Consider the following 15,651-nt stretch of genomic DNA (forward strand, 5'->3'; position numbering starts at 1 on the left):
AACAGACCTTCACAAATGGTACTATTGCTTCTGCATGACTTACCTTGTGTGTCAGAGGGGTTTGAGAGCTGAAGTAATTTAGACACATGAGTAGTTTTTCATTGCACATTTAAACAGTTAAAGAATGTGTATCAAGCAAAACAATATTTGGAAATCTAAAGCTACCCACAAAGCCAGTTTGCATCATTAAAATAGTCTATCAATTCACTGCACATGAGAAACAAATGATGAAGTCCTCCCTACACAAACAATAAGGCTTTGCAGGAGGGAAATCCCTGCTTTTCATGCTGCTCCCTCTATTCAAAGTCCAGCTATTTCTAATGGAAATTTTGTTTGCTATGGAGATTATGATTCAGCCTTCTTTTACAATCACCAGCACATCACCAGACTTACAGCAAGTGCATAGATTAGAGGAGGGTGTGAAGATCCCTTCTTTGGGTTTTTACCCAAGTATGCACATACTTTTAAAAGTATCCCAGGAGCTAAGAGCAGGAGCACCTTGCAAGGCCGATGAAGCACCCACGCCGCACCCCAGCTCCGGGCTATCAGAAGACACAGCACACACTAATGAAATGCTGACAACACACGATGCACTGACTGGCTGGGATGGACACTGTGCTAGGGGTGGACTCTAGTGACAGTGAAAGGAGCAGGCTTTACCTGCAGTACGAGCTGCTGCCAGGCGGTTGCCAGGGGCTGACCATTGCCAATGTTGCAAATGCTCATGCGGTCTGCGGGCTGATTGGCACGCTCGAGTTGCAGGGAGACATTGCGCCGCTCTTCCTCAAGTGCGCGGGTGAGCCGCTCGAAACGAGCTTCTTGCTCTTTAACAGATGCTAAAATGCTGGCAGCAGACCTGATATCATAGTCATCCATGACTGCTTTCAAATGCTTCCTGCCTGTTAACTGACCGGGGCAATGGAAAGGGTTAGGTAAAGGGTGGGGAGGGCACGGGTCAGAGGTTAAAGATAAAAATGCATATCGTTAGTCACCTTGCTAAAATGATGATCACTCTAAGCAGCAAACTGCAGTGCTCTTTGAAAAGCATCCATCTTTCCATCCATTGATCTGATTTTAAATTAAAAGTAATTAATCTAAGACTTCTCCGTTCAAAAAAGAAAAAAAAAACGCTCACCTTTGAGAGAATTTGTATTTAATTCGTTTGATCTTTTTGCTAAAACTGCTCTGACAAGGGTTTTCATCCCTCTTGCAGAGCTAATTTCACTGTGCAAATAATAATGTACTTAAAAGAAATACATAAAAAAAGATATGGCTATAGAGGGAAAGAGGAACATTCTCACTACAGACACCTGGAATTTTTGTCTTTAACAGCATAAGTGAGAAGTTTAACATTATTAAGGACAGAAACTTCATGGTAGAAGAAAACAGTTGTGTCTATTTTTTCCAAACCCCTCCAAATTTAACAGACAGTAGCTGAAAAGAGCTTTCATATTTAAATTACAGCAGCACACTGTAACATGGAAAACAATTTTAAATGCAGAGTGTGCAATTGCAGTTGAAATGCTTGATGATTTCAGTCAATGAAACAATCCCTCATGCAGCCGTTTGCTAATAATGCAAATGAAAAAGCAAACATCTTCCATGGAAAACACACAGGACTGCTTGTCTTTCAATGCAGAAAAAGCAACTCAGAAATCAACCAGGTAGGTCAGAACTTCTGCCTTATGTCTTCCCTAGCAGAGTTATGAAACAACCCATTTGAAACCCTATCTTCACCTGTATGGTACATGCAGTAGAACTCCCCACTGATTCCACAGATCTGTGACCTGAACACCACTAAAAACATCTTACTAGGAGTATGAAATCAGCCATATAATATAAACATAAATTATGGCCTCAACAGAATCCTTCATCAAAGTTAAACAAGTAACCCCTTTACTACTAAACTACTTAAAGCACCTCTGAGACAAGCAGAGGCAGAACTGTCTCAGGCTCCTGTAATTCAAGAACTGTTCATGTTCTGTGCTGCGACTTAAGTCCTGAGAAATTGTCCCTTGATTTGCTGCCAAAGTTTCTTTGTTTTCAATCTATCAACAAGGATTTCCATGAGCACAGATAGTTCCCTGATTCCTGATGCTTTGGAATTCATCATTCAGTGCCTTTAGATGATGCACACTCTTGACTGATTCATTTTAGATGACTGTTACATTTATCAGGTGTCTCTCCTGTGCAGATTCTTTAGTAGCTCCTAATAATGTGGTCATAATACTCTTATGTTCCCAAAGAGGAGTATTAGTAGTGATTAAGCTGCATGTTTTTACACAGTTTGTTGGGGACTCCTAAGCAGGCTCAAAGTCTCCTTGCTTTTGTCAAATATGGCTGAAAATCACCCAACAGGCCAAAAAGACAAGGGGGCAGGAGTGACAGACCCAAATCCAATGATATACACCCTGATTTCATGGGGAATAACCTGCCAGTAGCTCTGGGTTCATTGTTAACCCTTAGAGAGTTGCTGTCAAAAGGAATAGAGTAATATAAAATCATGTTAGGAACAGTGTAAGGATTATCATGTATTAATCTCATAATGTTTACTTATAATCATGACTTGAGCCTTTCATGTTTGCAGACCAGTAGGCAGAAGTGAGTTTTGTCAATTATACATTGATTTAACTTCTATTGAAATTCTGAAAGAAAACCAAAAACCACCAAAGGGTTTTCCAGATGTCACAGACAACTCAAACACAGACCAAACTGCCAACTTCTGAGACCTTCCAATAGATTATTAAAAGTCTATAAAAACTTCAGAGAGTATATTGGTTTCTGCAAAGGAGAATCACAACCCTCTAAAATGATAGTATGATTCATGGGAAGTCACAGGAAGACTCACCTGCTCTGTCTCAGCATGATTTAGCCCTGGCACAGCTAGACATGAACACAGCCAGACTTTCCGGACCTCAGCTGGCTTGTGTGAAGCCAAGTTCCACATTTCTGCTTTTGTGCTTCCCTGCTTTTGCACAGATGGAGACAGCTCTGTTTGTTGTCACTGCTCCCAGGAGTTGCAGGCATGCTCACAGACTCCTGGAGTGTGAAAGAGCAGGACTGCAAAGACCTGGGCACAAGTCAGATTTTGGAAGAAACAGACCTGTGGGTGGGGGTGGCATTTCTAGCCATACATTCCTAAAGACAACCCCTGGGTTACTGATCATCACTGCCCTCAGGCTAGAGCAGACCAACAGCATGGCTGCCACAGACCAAATACATCTCACAAGGGGATATTCCAGGCCCAAGAAGAGTCTGGATCAGTCAGGATTAACAAATGCAGACAGGCTCCTTTGAGGCGCTGCAGAGCAGGAATTCAGCTCTTCACAGGGGCCCAGCTTTCAGGACCTGTCTGCAGCTAAAACTGCTCTTTCTCACATGCAATCATGATATGACACAAAAGTCATCTTTTGGGGGTCCCACAGGCTGGGTATGTCTGTGGACTGATTTCAAAAAGTAAATCCAACAGGGATGTAGAAAAAAGATGACAAGATGTTATCTGCAGTAACTAAATTTAAAACAAACCGGTTTCTTGTAGAACATATAATGCAAGTTTCTGTTCTGAGAAAAAGCATTAGCAACAGTGCAAGAAAAATCAAGAAGTTCCTCTTCAGAAGCAGCTACAGCTTTCATAATAAAAATCAAGTTGATGACTGAGCTGGTATATAACTTTCAAATCACATTTTGATAATGTGACAAAGATCTTGTGCAGAAAATCCTTAATGAGATATAAGCCCTTGATGCCACACATGAGAAAACCTAGAAAATTTGGGTTTTATAAATGGTACAATTCTATAGAGAGATCTCCCTGAAGGAAGTACAGTGTTAACTTCATTATAACCATAAATACTATGCTTCTTTTCTCTTTGCAAAGAAAAACACAGGCAGAAAATAAACTGTATAAATTTTCAGATGCACAATTGGTGACCACAAAAATCCTAACTACTATGCAAAACAGCAGTAGGACCAATAACTACCTTTTAAGTATTGTTGGACGAAGACAAGACATTTCAAATGTTTTATTAGCAGATGAATACTTGCTTGCTGTTGACTGCACCCCTAATTATTAACCCAGGGTTTCAACAATTTACATTATCAGCAGTCTAGACTGGAGGAGAAAAATAAAAGTACTGACTCATGAGTCAGTTACTCAGGTTGCCACTTGCAATTTGCTACCATTCATAAATAAATTAAAGTGCATTGAAAAGGGTATCAGTAAATGAAAATATTAGACCCAGAGCAGCCAGGTAAAAATTATTCCTTAGGCTGCACTTCTAAACACAGCAAACAGTTGCCTACAGAGTATCAAAGGCTACGCTGACAGCAGCAAATCTCTCTCTCCTGCCTACGTGACTCTAAATACATTAGTGCTGCACTGGGGTCAGAGCAGAGTAAGGGGAGGTGTTTATTCTGACTGTTCCACTGATGCATCAAAAGGCCCCTTCTGAGTCAATACCACCTGAGTGCTCACCCAGGATGAAAATCACCCCAGTGCAAAGGGCCAAAACAGGGCTCCTGCTCACTGCTAATACCCCAGCTCACACCCCAGTCTGAGGCTCTTGGAAACACTCCCAAGACTCCAAGGGTCACTTGGTGCTCCACAAAAAACGTGAGTCAACTCTGCATGCTAATTTTGCTATTATAGGATGTAACTGACAGTCAAGAGTTTTTGAAGAGCCCTTCAGATTAAGAGGGGTCAAGTTCTGTGAGATTTGGGCACCTGAATCCTAACAGTCATGGAGAACCTCAAATCCCCTGCACTTCAAAGTCCTGTGTGTTCCTAAGGAGATGGGGTCTGAGTGAACTGCCTTTGGAGAGCAAAGCACAGCACGGCACAGGCTGCTCTCAGCTGCAGGAGAGGCTCAGGCTGCTCTCAGCCACAGGGGAAGAGGCTCACAGGGATTGCTCTCATGCAGCAGTCTGGATGCTGAACTCAGCTCCCCCACTACTGCTCTATCCAAGACCAGTCCAAGTCCATCAGTCCTGCTGGCAAGAGATCTTTCTATGGGCATCAAGAAGCTCGTTCATTGTGCTGCTAGGCAGCTGCAGGAGCAAGCACGAAGGCCTGTGAGTGTGCATGGAAACAGCAGCTTTGTGCTTCTCCAGGGAAGAAAACCAGCAGAATAAAAGCAAAAATGGGGCTTAAACAATCCATGGAACTGAAGCATAACACATGCTAATGACATTCTCAGCCTCAAGTGCCACGAGAGATGAGTAGCATAACATGAGTGCTGCCCCCCATGCGACACCAGAAAGCATGCAGAGAAAACTGAGCCATACACACCTAGAGAGGTGCTGAAGTCTGAGGGTTAGAGCTGCTGGGACATCACCCACTAAGAACAGAACAGGACAGACAAAGCAGGAGAGCAGCCTCAAGAAGAATCAGCTACAAGAGAGAGGAAAGAGAGACAGAGTTAGTTAATAAGGTATTACAGCCCCTTCTATACATAGTCAGCTCCCAGATTCCTCTGTGTTGTAGAAATTATTTATTGCACTGTTTTTCCTCCTAACTTGTACTAAAAGAAATAATGTTCAGAGAAGCCAATCCTGAGACTCCTAAGGAAAAAAAAAAACCCACCCTGATTAATCCAATTTGTTATCAGTGATCAATACTTGCATGTTCCTGTGAGATTTACAGTTAATGTCCTAAATCAGGGAAAACTCTAGACTGGAAGGAGGATGATGGAATGTTGCAAAGCTGGATGTTGTAGACAGGCAATTTAAAACACAGAGACCTAACAGGATGCTCTCAGAAATGAGAGCTGTTATTTGGGCACACAACTTTAGGCCCCTGTCAGATATACAAGCCCCAAATGGTTCAAGATCATTTCACTGATCCCTGTTAGAGAGGGGACATTGATTTCTAAAAGATGCACATAGCACAATAGCTTGTTCTCCTGTGTGTACGTGTACCCACCTGATCCTGTATGAAACCAAAGCAAAAGAAGCTTTTGGGATATCAGGTCATCTGTGTAGCTCAGTAAATCCCTGATTTATTTAGTCTTAAAACATCTACCACTGAAACATCTCTGGGTCAGCAGCTGCCAATTTAGTCCCTGTTTTTACTGGAGAATGTACAGAACAGAACCCATTTGGTGAAGGCATGATTCTGTGAGGCAGCACTGCCAGTCTGCAGCTACCACATCAAAAATGCTGCAACCACATGGCACAAAATGCAGAGCCAGTACAAACTCACATTGCTGGTTCAAACGTTTTAGAACATTTTCAAAGAGGAATGTTGCCCTGGCAAATTTTTTTGCTTGACCAGGTATAGTCTGCCTTCCTGAAGCCAGCATAAACACAATTTCTTGTGTTTGAGCCAAATTACCAGAAATATGATCCTTTCTTTGCATGGATCCAACCTCAAGGGGCACAGAACCATCATGCCAGAAATCTCATTTTTTCTTAAACTAACAGAAGAAAACTCTATGCTCAAAACTTACATAGCTGTAACAAAACTGTGCATAGATATGCCTAAAGAGGAAAGTCAGGAGGCAGAGTGAGAGAAAGACTAATTCTCAAGTAAATGACCAGAGAGAGTAAATTAAACATAACTGGGTTTCTAGGGATAAAAGAATAACACTTTGGACACACATATATATAAAATACATGTAACACATTCTAAATAAAGTGCTTCTCAGACCTTCTGCTGAAATCTATCTTGAGCCTGGGTCCCCTCACTGCTGTGGTTGACTGAGTTCTAATTTGACCCTTACGTGACAACCTCCACCAATGAATAGCAATGAGGAGTTCACAAAGAAAGCTATTTCAATATAGTTCTCTGGTAGGCACAGACAGACACGCTGTGCTGGTGTCAAAAGAAACAACAAAAAAGCTGGTCAGGGTTTTTGTGTTCCTTTGGACAGAGGCAGTCTGTGAAACAAAGTTTAAACCAGGGAATGAACGAGAACAGTGGAAATGGTAACAGGAGAACTCCTTGAGAAGGAACTTTGCAGCTTAAGGACACTGCAATGAATGCTGCAGCTCACCACTTCCATTACTGCAGAAAAAAATGTCAATGTGAAATATTTGAGCTTTTACATTAATAAAAAATCTCATCTGATCATCCAGCAGGGGCAATTCTGGATAAATAAATAAATAAATAAATCCTACGAATAAATTTGCAGATTATCATACTATGAACTGGGTTAAGCAACATCAACAAAAGCATCCAAACATATGCTTATAAAGGCAATACAGTTCCAAAACTTAACTCACTACAGAATTGGCTCTGGTCAATGGCACCGCAGCATCTCCAATCTTACCAAAATGGTACCGAGTCCATTTAAAAAGAAGTAATTTAATTATCCTTTTAGTTAAAAGCACTGGAATCATACTGTAATACCTCAGAAAGATACAGTTCCCAGAAAAAAGAAAAAAAACCCCAAAATTTTCTTATATCTAATTCAATCTCTATATATTAATCATTGCATGTTTAAATGATGACCAGTCTGCTTTCTACAGCTTCCTTTGATAAAGATTCCTCACTTCAGCACTTTGCTACTAGAGTTTTTCAGGTTTTCATTGCAAAATTTCACACAGTGTTTTCAGGGCTTGCTGATACAGTGTGTCTACACAGCTTTAATTATATTGTAGCCCTCTTTCCCAGTAAGGTAAATTTCAACTGCTATATTCTTCCAAATGGAAAAGGAAATAAATTATAGAAATACAGAACATCTTCTCACAACTGCATATATATAATAGCATAAATAATTCACTTTTATGCTCTAAAATTGAAACTGAAATATTTTTACAAGGACAATTTTTAAAGTAAAAGTTTTAGCCTATGGTTACTTTTACCCAATGTAAAAAAAAAAAATCAATTTTTTCCTAAATTTGTCATTTATAGACCAGAGCAGCAAAGAGCACCTTTCTGAAGCAGAGCACTTGCTCTCTGGGACCTAAGGACTTGTCCACACTGAATAAGCTGAACTCCTCCATCACAGCACTCATTATGCCACACTTCCTTCAGAGATCAGTGTTTGTGTTAATTAAGCATAAAACAGCACAGCAAAATGGCAGCATATTACTTCACACCTACTAAGTGTCCACACTAAGGTTTAATGGGGTATGTGATAGTCTATAAATTCACAGTGTGCACTGTAAATTCTCTGTGTAAACAAACACTCCCCAAATATTTCCAAACGAGTGTCCAGGTGGAATAGTTTTTGTAATAATCTTAAAAATACCAAAAGACTGAACAAGGCAGAGGTGGTTTCTCGTGGAAAATCAGAATATTTTGATTACTTCAGCAATTCTAGTTGTTTAATACTATACCTCATAATAATCAGGCCCATGTTTACATACTGCCAAAAGCTTTTTATATATCTCCCTCTGTAGCTTTTGTTTTTCTAAAGAAAAAAGATGCAACTTGAAAGTCAAAGCTAGAATGAACAAGATCATACTTTGCAATCTCTCTTGGAATATGAATAGCAAATTTGCTGCATCTCAAAGCTGTGACACCTTTCCTTCTGCCTTGGAACTTGCCAGACATGATTGCTACCAGGCTGATTAGTTCATAGGCCGATCACTTTAACCCCAGAACACATGTCCTTGCATATAAAGCTGCTGCGTGCCATCGATTTTTCAAAGGTCTCCCCAGCTGAAATCAATAAGCAGCTCTGCTTAAAAATGGACTGCACTTTGTGGTCCCTTTCTGAGTTGTGGATATCCAGGCTTCCAAGTATTCTCACAGCTGCCTTTAGCAGCAGCTCCATGTCCCCAACTTCCTCTGACCCCAGCCTGATCCTAACCCTCAGCAGCAGAACCTGCAGCCACTGATCACTCCAAGTAGAAACAACAGTCAGTCTGTTTCACAACTATTTCACTGGAATAATGTCTTCCCAGCAGCAAAGGAAAACCTCTCCAACAGCCCGTGTGACTGTTAAATAGCATCAGGCCTTCAATCAACCGTGGAGGCTGTCACGTTTTCAACAGAAATGAGTTCCTTACTCTAGAGCCTCCCTTGCGAGCAGAGCCACCCAAAATCAATACATCTTTGCTCAGAACAGGGCTATTTCAATGAGAAAGAGAAAAGGATAAAGATCAAAAGCAGCACAGCTCCTAACTCCACTCTGTCCTTCTTTCCCATGTATTTTAAAGCTTGGCTTCATTAATATCCAATCCAATCTGGCTGCAAATAAGCCAAACACATAAAGACTTTGTCATAACCTCATGCAGTTACTTCCACGAACACTTACAAAATTTCACTTAACAATATACAAGAATCCTCATTTTTCTTGTCTCTCAGGTGTTTGGAGTTATGCAAAAGGACTTCCATTTTAACAGAAAGGCTACTGCCAGGAATGTGACTGAAACTGGCTCTGTGTGGGGAACTAGAGCAGAGAACAGCCCTGTATTTAGGAGCATTAAATCTGTACAAAATACAGGAACAAGAGTCCAGCAGCAGCTCCCAAAGCCAGGCCAGTTTGTCACAGGTGAAATAGAGTAACTGAAACACTACAGCGAGGCTGGAAAATCCTGCAGAAGCTCAGAATAACTCTTTCATAAAAGATACTATTGTGCTATCATCAAACAGATAAACAAGAAAAAGGCAAGCAACAAAGCTGAGGTCAGCCCTGCAGTCAGGCAGCCCAACAGCTCCACCCATTCCAAATGCCCCCAAAGGCATCAGGCAGCGTCTTTAGGCAGCATATTCAACCTAAGAGCCATTAGGTAGAAAATTGTCCTTTCATTACACATTTTGAGAGGAAAAAAATCCAATTGTAACCCCACGGAACTGTGAGTGTTTAAGCTCAGCAACAGATGTGTCAAATGACTTATCCCAACCATGAGGAGTTAATTGATGCTATAAATAGCCCTCTGCAGACAAAAAAAAAAAAAAAATCCACTTAATTCTAGTATCCAAAGAACACAGTCTAGCTCTGCTTATCAGTAAAACTATTTTCCTTTAAAGAAGTGGGCTTGGATGTCTTACATGTAGATTTACACAGAGAGATAATTTGATTTCAGGCTATTGAGAGATTTCCTTCCTTTTATGTTTCAGAAGAACAGGGCTGCATGCAGCTAAATGAGATCCATAGATTACAGTAGAAGAAAGGCCAATAAAACTGCACAGCTACATTCCTGGGTAATAACAAATGCTTTTTAATTCTAGGGCTCCAGTCTCAGGTTTATGAGGGCATTTCCAATTACTATTTTAAGATGAATGCAAATAAGTGCATCAAATACAAACAGATTCTCTAACCCATCTGAATCAAATATTTAGTATCTCCCAAAGCATTTTATACCAATAAATAAACTGGCACTGCTAGGAAAAAAATTCACAGGTCTGAAGTGTTCAGAGTGAGCCTCTTCCCTGTGGTTTTCACCTGCTTTCAAGAGGAAAACAGAACCAAAACCAAAATCCTTCAGCTCTTTTCCAGAACATGGGTCTTGTTTACCTCTCACAAGCACATCTAGGGGATTGTGTGGCTGCTCTCTTGCTCCACCAGGGAACTGAAAACATCAGCATAAACAGGGAAGAACATAATGGCAACGTTCATGTATAATTCTTGAAGCTAGTAAATCAAAATAATTTCATTAGCTGCTTACCAACCAATCTTACTGCATTCCTCTTCCATATTTCAACCTCTCTCATTAAAAACAATCAGATTTCCACCTTATGTTGCTTTAAACCAGAACAGTACCAATGAAGAGATTAAAGCAAAACAAAGACAGAAGAAACAGAACAAGGCCCACTAGCTTTAATTCCCTCCAGTAACATCTGTGTCATTCTAAATCCAGGATTTTTTTCACCAAGCTATGTTAGTGCCTGAGGCACTAAGTAAATCTACTCTGTTTAGACCAAAACTGTTGATCTGCATTCTGCAATGGCACGTGCAGAGCACACCCTTCACTGTTTCAGCATCTGTAAATTTAAAATGCAATCCAAGTTCATTTTACCCTAGTAAGTTTAGGATGCAATCCAAGTTTGTGCTGATTAACACCACAGCTTTTTAGTATTACAAGGCAAACATGCATTTGAGAACTAATAAATAATTTCTGAGCAAAATAAAAGCATTTAACTCATCTGCTGTCTTGAATAATCATTCAGTTCATGCATAAACATAAAGACAGGAAAAACAGATACATTTTAATGAAAGTCTTGGAGAAAGTCATCATTCCTTATGATGGATTTTAGCATGTAACCTCTCTCAACAGAACAATCTTTGTTACACACTGCAAAAAGGTGCTGCTCCAGAGGTGGTTCCTGCCTGAGGGGCAGAAGCATTGCCAAGCTGCCAGTTCACCTCCTCTGCTTGCAGGTGCAAGGTGTTGCTGAATTTTCAAGGCACAAATCCTTATCCCTGAGAAGCATTTCCTATTCTATAAGCCAAGCATCTTGGCTTCTGTGGGCTTAAACTGACAGCCAAAGTAGCCCTCAGAGAATACTACTGAGGACATGCCTGGTTCATATCCCTGGGTGTATCAAGATGCCACAGTAACCCCTCTGATTCACCCAGACTCCAGCATTGCTTTACTTGTTCTGACCTTCCCTCTCAAAGAACAGAAACGCCGTGCTGGGCTCACGCTGCCAGTGTGGCAGCCATACTCTGAGCAAAACTGCAAGCATCAGTTCCCAACTCTAAGATTTATATCTTTATTACAAGAGCTTTTTATTCACTGGTTTGTGGCTCTATCAGTAAGCACTTGGGCTGCCAGCAGAGCACTGGGATGTGGTGTCCAGGCTGCCCTGCAGGTAGAGAGAGCCTGGCACAGGTCACCACAGCCTTGGGTTGGCAACACCAACACCATCCCAGGGATCCCCTTTCTCCACATCCCCCCTTCCCTGCATGGGAAACCTGTTCTGAATCTGACCTGCTCATACAGCTCCATTTTGACTGGTCAACTACCACATCTAAATCACATCTGCTGAGGCTGACCCTGACCTGAAAATCAGCAGGAATTGGGAAAAATATTGGATTTAAGGGGTCAGTATCAATTGTCTTCCTGATAGCTACAGTTAGACTCTGATCTCACCCCTTCCAAACCTATCCTACACTTTTATCTTTGACTAAATCTTAATGCTTTTTCTAGTTTATATCCCCCATCAAGAATATTTCCTATTTCCAGGAACAAACTTATCACTAGTGCCTAATTACAGTTATTTGGAAGCAGAAATATTTCTTCCAAATCACTGAAGATCTGCTTCAAGAAACAACTTTCTATTCAAACATCCCTTTTTAATAACCATCCTGCTGATAACTGCTGAGTGGGAAAAATAAGAATTTTGCATTAACTTTCTAACCACTTCAAATGTTTCAAGCAAATTTCCTCTATTATATTAAAATTAAAATCCTACACTGTATAAACAGGAATACATTTCAGCTATAATAAACACTTCTAACTCATTTCATTAAAACCATGAAAGTAACAGAGGTAAGTCCCAAACAATTCAGACAGTAAATACAATGTAAACTCTGCTGAGAATCTTTCCTACAAACAGCTTTGAAACTTTAAATGAGCTATTTATTTTCAATAAAACTTTTTGGTTTGACATATATGTTTAATCTAAAAACAATCAAATGAAAATGGAAAAAGCTTTATAAAAATCAGTAACATGATATGTGTTATTCAGAGGATTATTTTCAAGGAATGCTTGGCTAAAACTGTAATCCACCTACACTGAGAAAAATCAAGCGGTACACAGAAGGAAGCAATATTTCAGGAAAACAAACATGAGTAATATTTAATCCCATTATTCACTTTCTAGTCCCCAGATTTAAAACAGACACACCAAAATATTGAGGTGAATTCAGAGCAGCTGAAAATGCTTATGGTCATCCAGAAGAAGGAGACCAGAGGATTTGCTTTGGATTCCAGAAAGACTAAGGTAGAGCTGGCAGGGAGGGCATGGAGAGAGGAAAAGACATGCTGAGAGTCTCACCCTTCCTGCCCACAGGAAGAAGTGCCACAGTTGAGAGGCATCCCCTGCTTGGTCAGAATGAAGCTGAATGAGTATTTCCATGGTGATTGGAAAAGGGAGAGATGGATCAGAGAAGGCACAAAAGAGAAAACTGCCATCCCTGTTTTCCTCAGCTGCACTTGTGTTCTACCCCTGCCACTGCCTCTGCTCTGGACACAAGGAACAAAGGCAGAGGGTCCTGTCCTAGCTCCAGTTTTAAGGGATATCATAAGGGTATTCCCTTCTTTCTGCTCCTCAGCCATTCTACCACTATGTTACATAAATTTAAGCTGGCCTTCAATAGCATGCAAATGAAGGAATTTCTGAGGTGTAAAGACAATTTAATAAAAGGATAGTGATTTAAGAACACACATAATGAAATAGTAACAAGACACTCAAGAGACTGCTGCAGAAACACAGTACCTTTTATAATCTTTCTTTCTTATAGAGGCTTTTAAGATGGAAATTCTCCCTTGCTTTGATATTAACTCTGTAAGAGAAACAAAGAAAATAACCAAGATTTTTATTCCATCTGGGGGAAATAGGAAGAGGGGATTATTTTTGAATAACTGATAACATTTACACAATACTGTGGAAGTCTTTTATTTGTATCTCTCCTTGGTTCCCCTTCCTGAGTCATGCTGGTTTACAAAAAAGCATTAGCTCAGCACCTATTCCACCACCACCTGAAATCCCAAGAAAATCCCACACAACTGCAGTATTGAAGGTAAACGCCATTAAAAGATCCTCCTAATTTCTGTCCCAGTGCCACTCACATGTGCATAAATCACACATTCCTAAACTTAAAATTTAATCAAATATATATTTAATTCTCCTAGATTTAGAAGCAAAAAATGTTTCCCTCATAAGCACACACCAGAGCATTTTCAGTCATTCAGGTCTAAATGCCATCTAGTGGTTCTAAAAATGTCAACTGTGGTTCCACAGATACACCTCATCCTTTCTGACATTTTTTCTCCTAACAGCAGGGAACAAGAGAAATTAGGACAGAAAACTCACCAGAAAGAACTCAATGTTTTTCAAAATCTCTTTTTTTTTTTTTTTTTAGCGCTTCATGCAGCATTATCATTAAGCATTCTTATCCTAGCCGTTTCCCAAACTTAGCCAGCAGGATCCTTTGTCTTGGCTTCCCACTCTCTTACTCTCTTTTCCGAGAGCAAGAACATTTCAAGCAGCTGATTCCTGCAGATCACCCTTGCTGGGCTTCCCTCAGGTGAAGTTTACCCAAAAACCAGCCATGCCACTGCCCTTGCACCAACACAGGGCTCCATCACGAGAGCCTTCCTCACTGCTCCTCCTTTGGATGGCACAAGGCAGCCAAATAAACACCTGAGTGGTAAGTAAGGAAAAGCACTTCAATCCTGCAGACTCACTGTAACCACAGAGGTGCAAAAAGAAAATCTGACATCTCTGATGTAAGAAAAGACGTCCTTTGAAGTGTAATTTTTTTTAGCTTTTGTCTCATAAGAATATGACTTATCTCCTCTAAGTAAACTAATTTTATTTATTTTATTAAGCCAGAAAGAAATAATGGTTTACATTTAGTGTCACGTGGAACAGAAAAAACTACTGGAAAAAATACTTCTCTTGATTCTTCTTTCCTCCTTTTTCACCTGTATTTTTGTTGTTGATTCAGAGTCAAGAAGACAAGCTGCCTAAGGCTTGGGATGTCCTGGGTAAGACCCACTCCCATTATAGCATTCATGTACAGCTGTGGGATTGTTAAATCTTTTTTTTATCATATAACCTGGGAATAAAGTGCATTTGCCTACTTCAAGATCCCAAAATAAATATATAAAATATCAGCGCTCTAATATATACCCACAGTATTACTGATGGTCTTCTAGTGATTATCACACCTGTTTAGCCTGAAATTCAGTGTTGATTACAAAAAAAACCTCCTTGCCTTTTAAACACAAATCTGTGTGTTCCATTTGGCTCTTTGAGCAGGGTATTTGTCAAGCAGTGCCAGTCCCTGATGTGCTGTGAGGGTTATGGCAAACACCTGGATCACACAATGCTGTGCTCACAGGGGCGCAGTCCAGCTGCTGGCAGGAGACCAAGGGCTGGTTTGTGCTGGCTGCTGCCAGCTCAGAGCTTCAGCCCAAATCCTGGGAAGCCTGCAGCCTGCTGAGGCTCATGGCCATCCTGCAAAGTCCCCTTGCAGCCCTTGGTTGTTGCCCATTTGATAAACAACCTGTGGTGCAGGGGAGAGAGGGAAAACCCACCAGCTTGGATAGCATTACATTTAATAAAACACCTGTGTTCCATTACAAAAACGCTGCTTCACTCCAGTGATAGACTTTTATTGCTAATTTTAATCAACTATCTTACAGCTCTCAAATGGGAAAGGTGCAGAAAAACCTGTAATGCCTTTTCAGATTGCTTGTTATCTCTCACTTGTAACTAATTACTCCAGTTGCGCTGTTAAAGACTGAGTGGTTTTATGTTTACTTGCCAACAAATGACTAAGAAAAAAAAAAAGAAATCAGACAATTACTCTCTAGCTATAGTAACTAATTAAGATAAATATTTTCAGAAAGAATTTAACAGAACATCAAGGCACTGACACTGCAAAAATGTCTGGGAAAGTAAAGCATCTATCAGCAAAGCATTTCTTGCCAGTCAGCGAGTTCCACAATTGCATCCCCACCACACTTCATTCTTGTCCTACTCCAGTGAACATAATTAATTATTAAAGCTTTTCTAACACGGTGACAATG

At 40.4% G+C, this 15,651-nt stretch overlaps 1 protein-coding gene across 3 annotated transcripts in view; it reads right to left on the reverse strand.

Moving 5' to 3' along the window:
* ARVCF (ARVCF delta catenin family member) overlaps positions 1-15,651 on the reverse strand; it is a 247,856-nt gene that overhangs the window by 150,778 nt on the left and 81,427 nt on the right. The window contains exon 1 of one of the 3 annotated variants that reach the window (XM_050980688.1): positions 13,331-13,370. The exons of the other annotated variants lie outside the window; for them this stretch is intronic. The gene's annotated coding sequence lies outside the window, so the exon portion shown is untranslated. Of the gene's footprint in view, positions 1-13,330; positions 13,371-15,651 lie in introns of those variants that run through there. 3 annotated transcript variants of the gene reach the window in all.

This window comes from Serinus canaria, chromosome 15 (assembly GCF_022539315.1).
Source record: "Serinus canaria isolate serCan28SL12 chromosome 15, serCan2020, whole genome shotgun sequence".
Classification (NCBI taxonomy): domain Eukaryota; kingdom Metazoa; phylum Chordata; class Aves; order Passeriformes; family Fringillidae; genus Serinus; species Serinus canaria.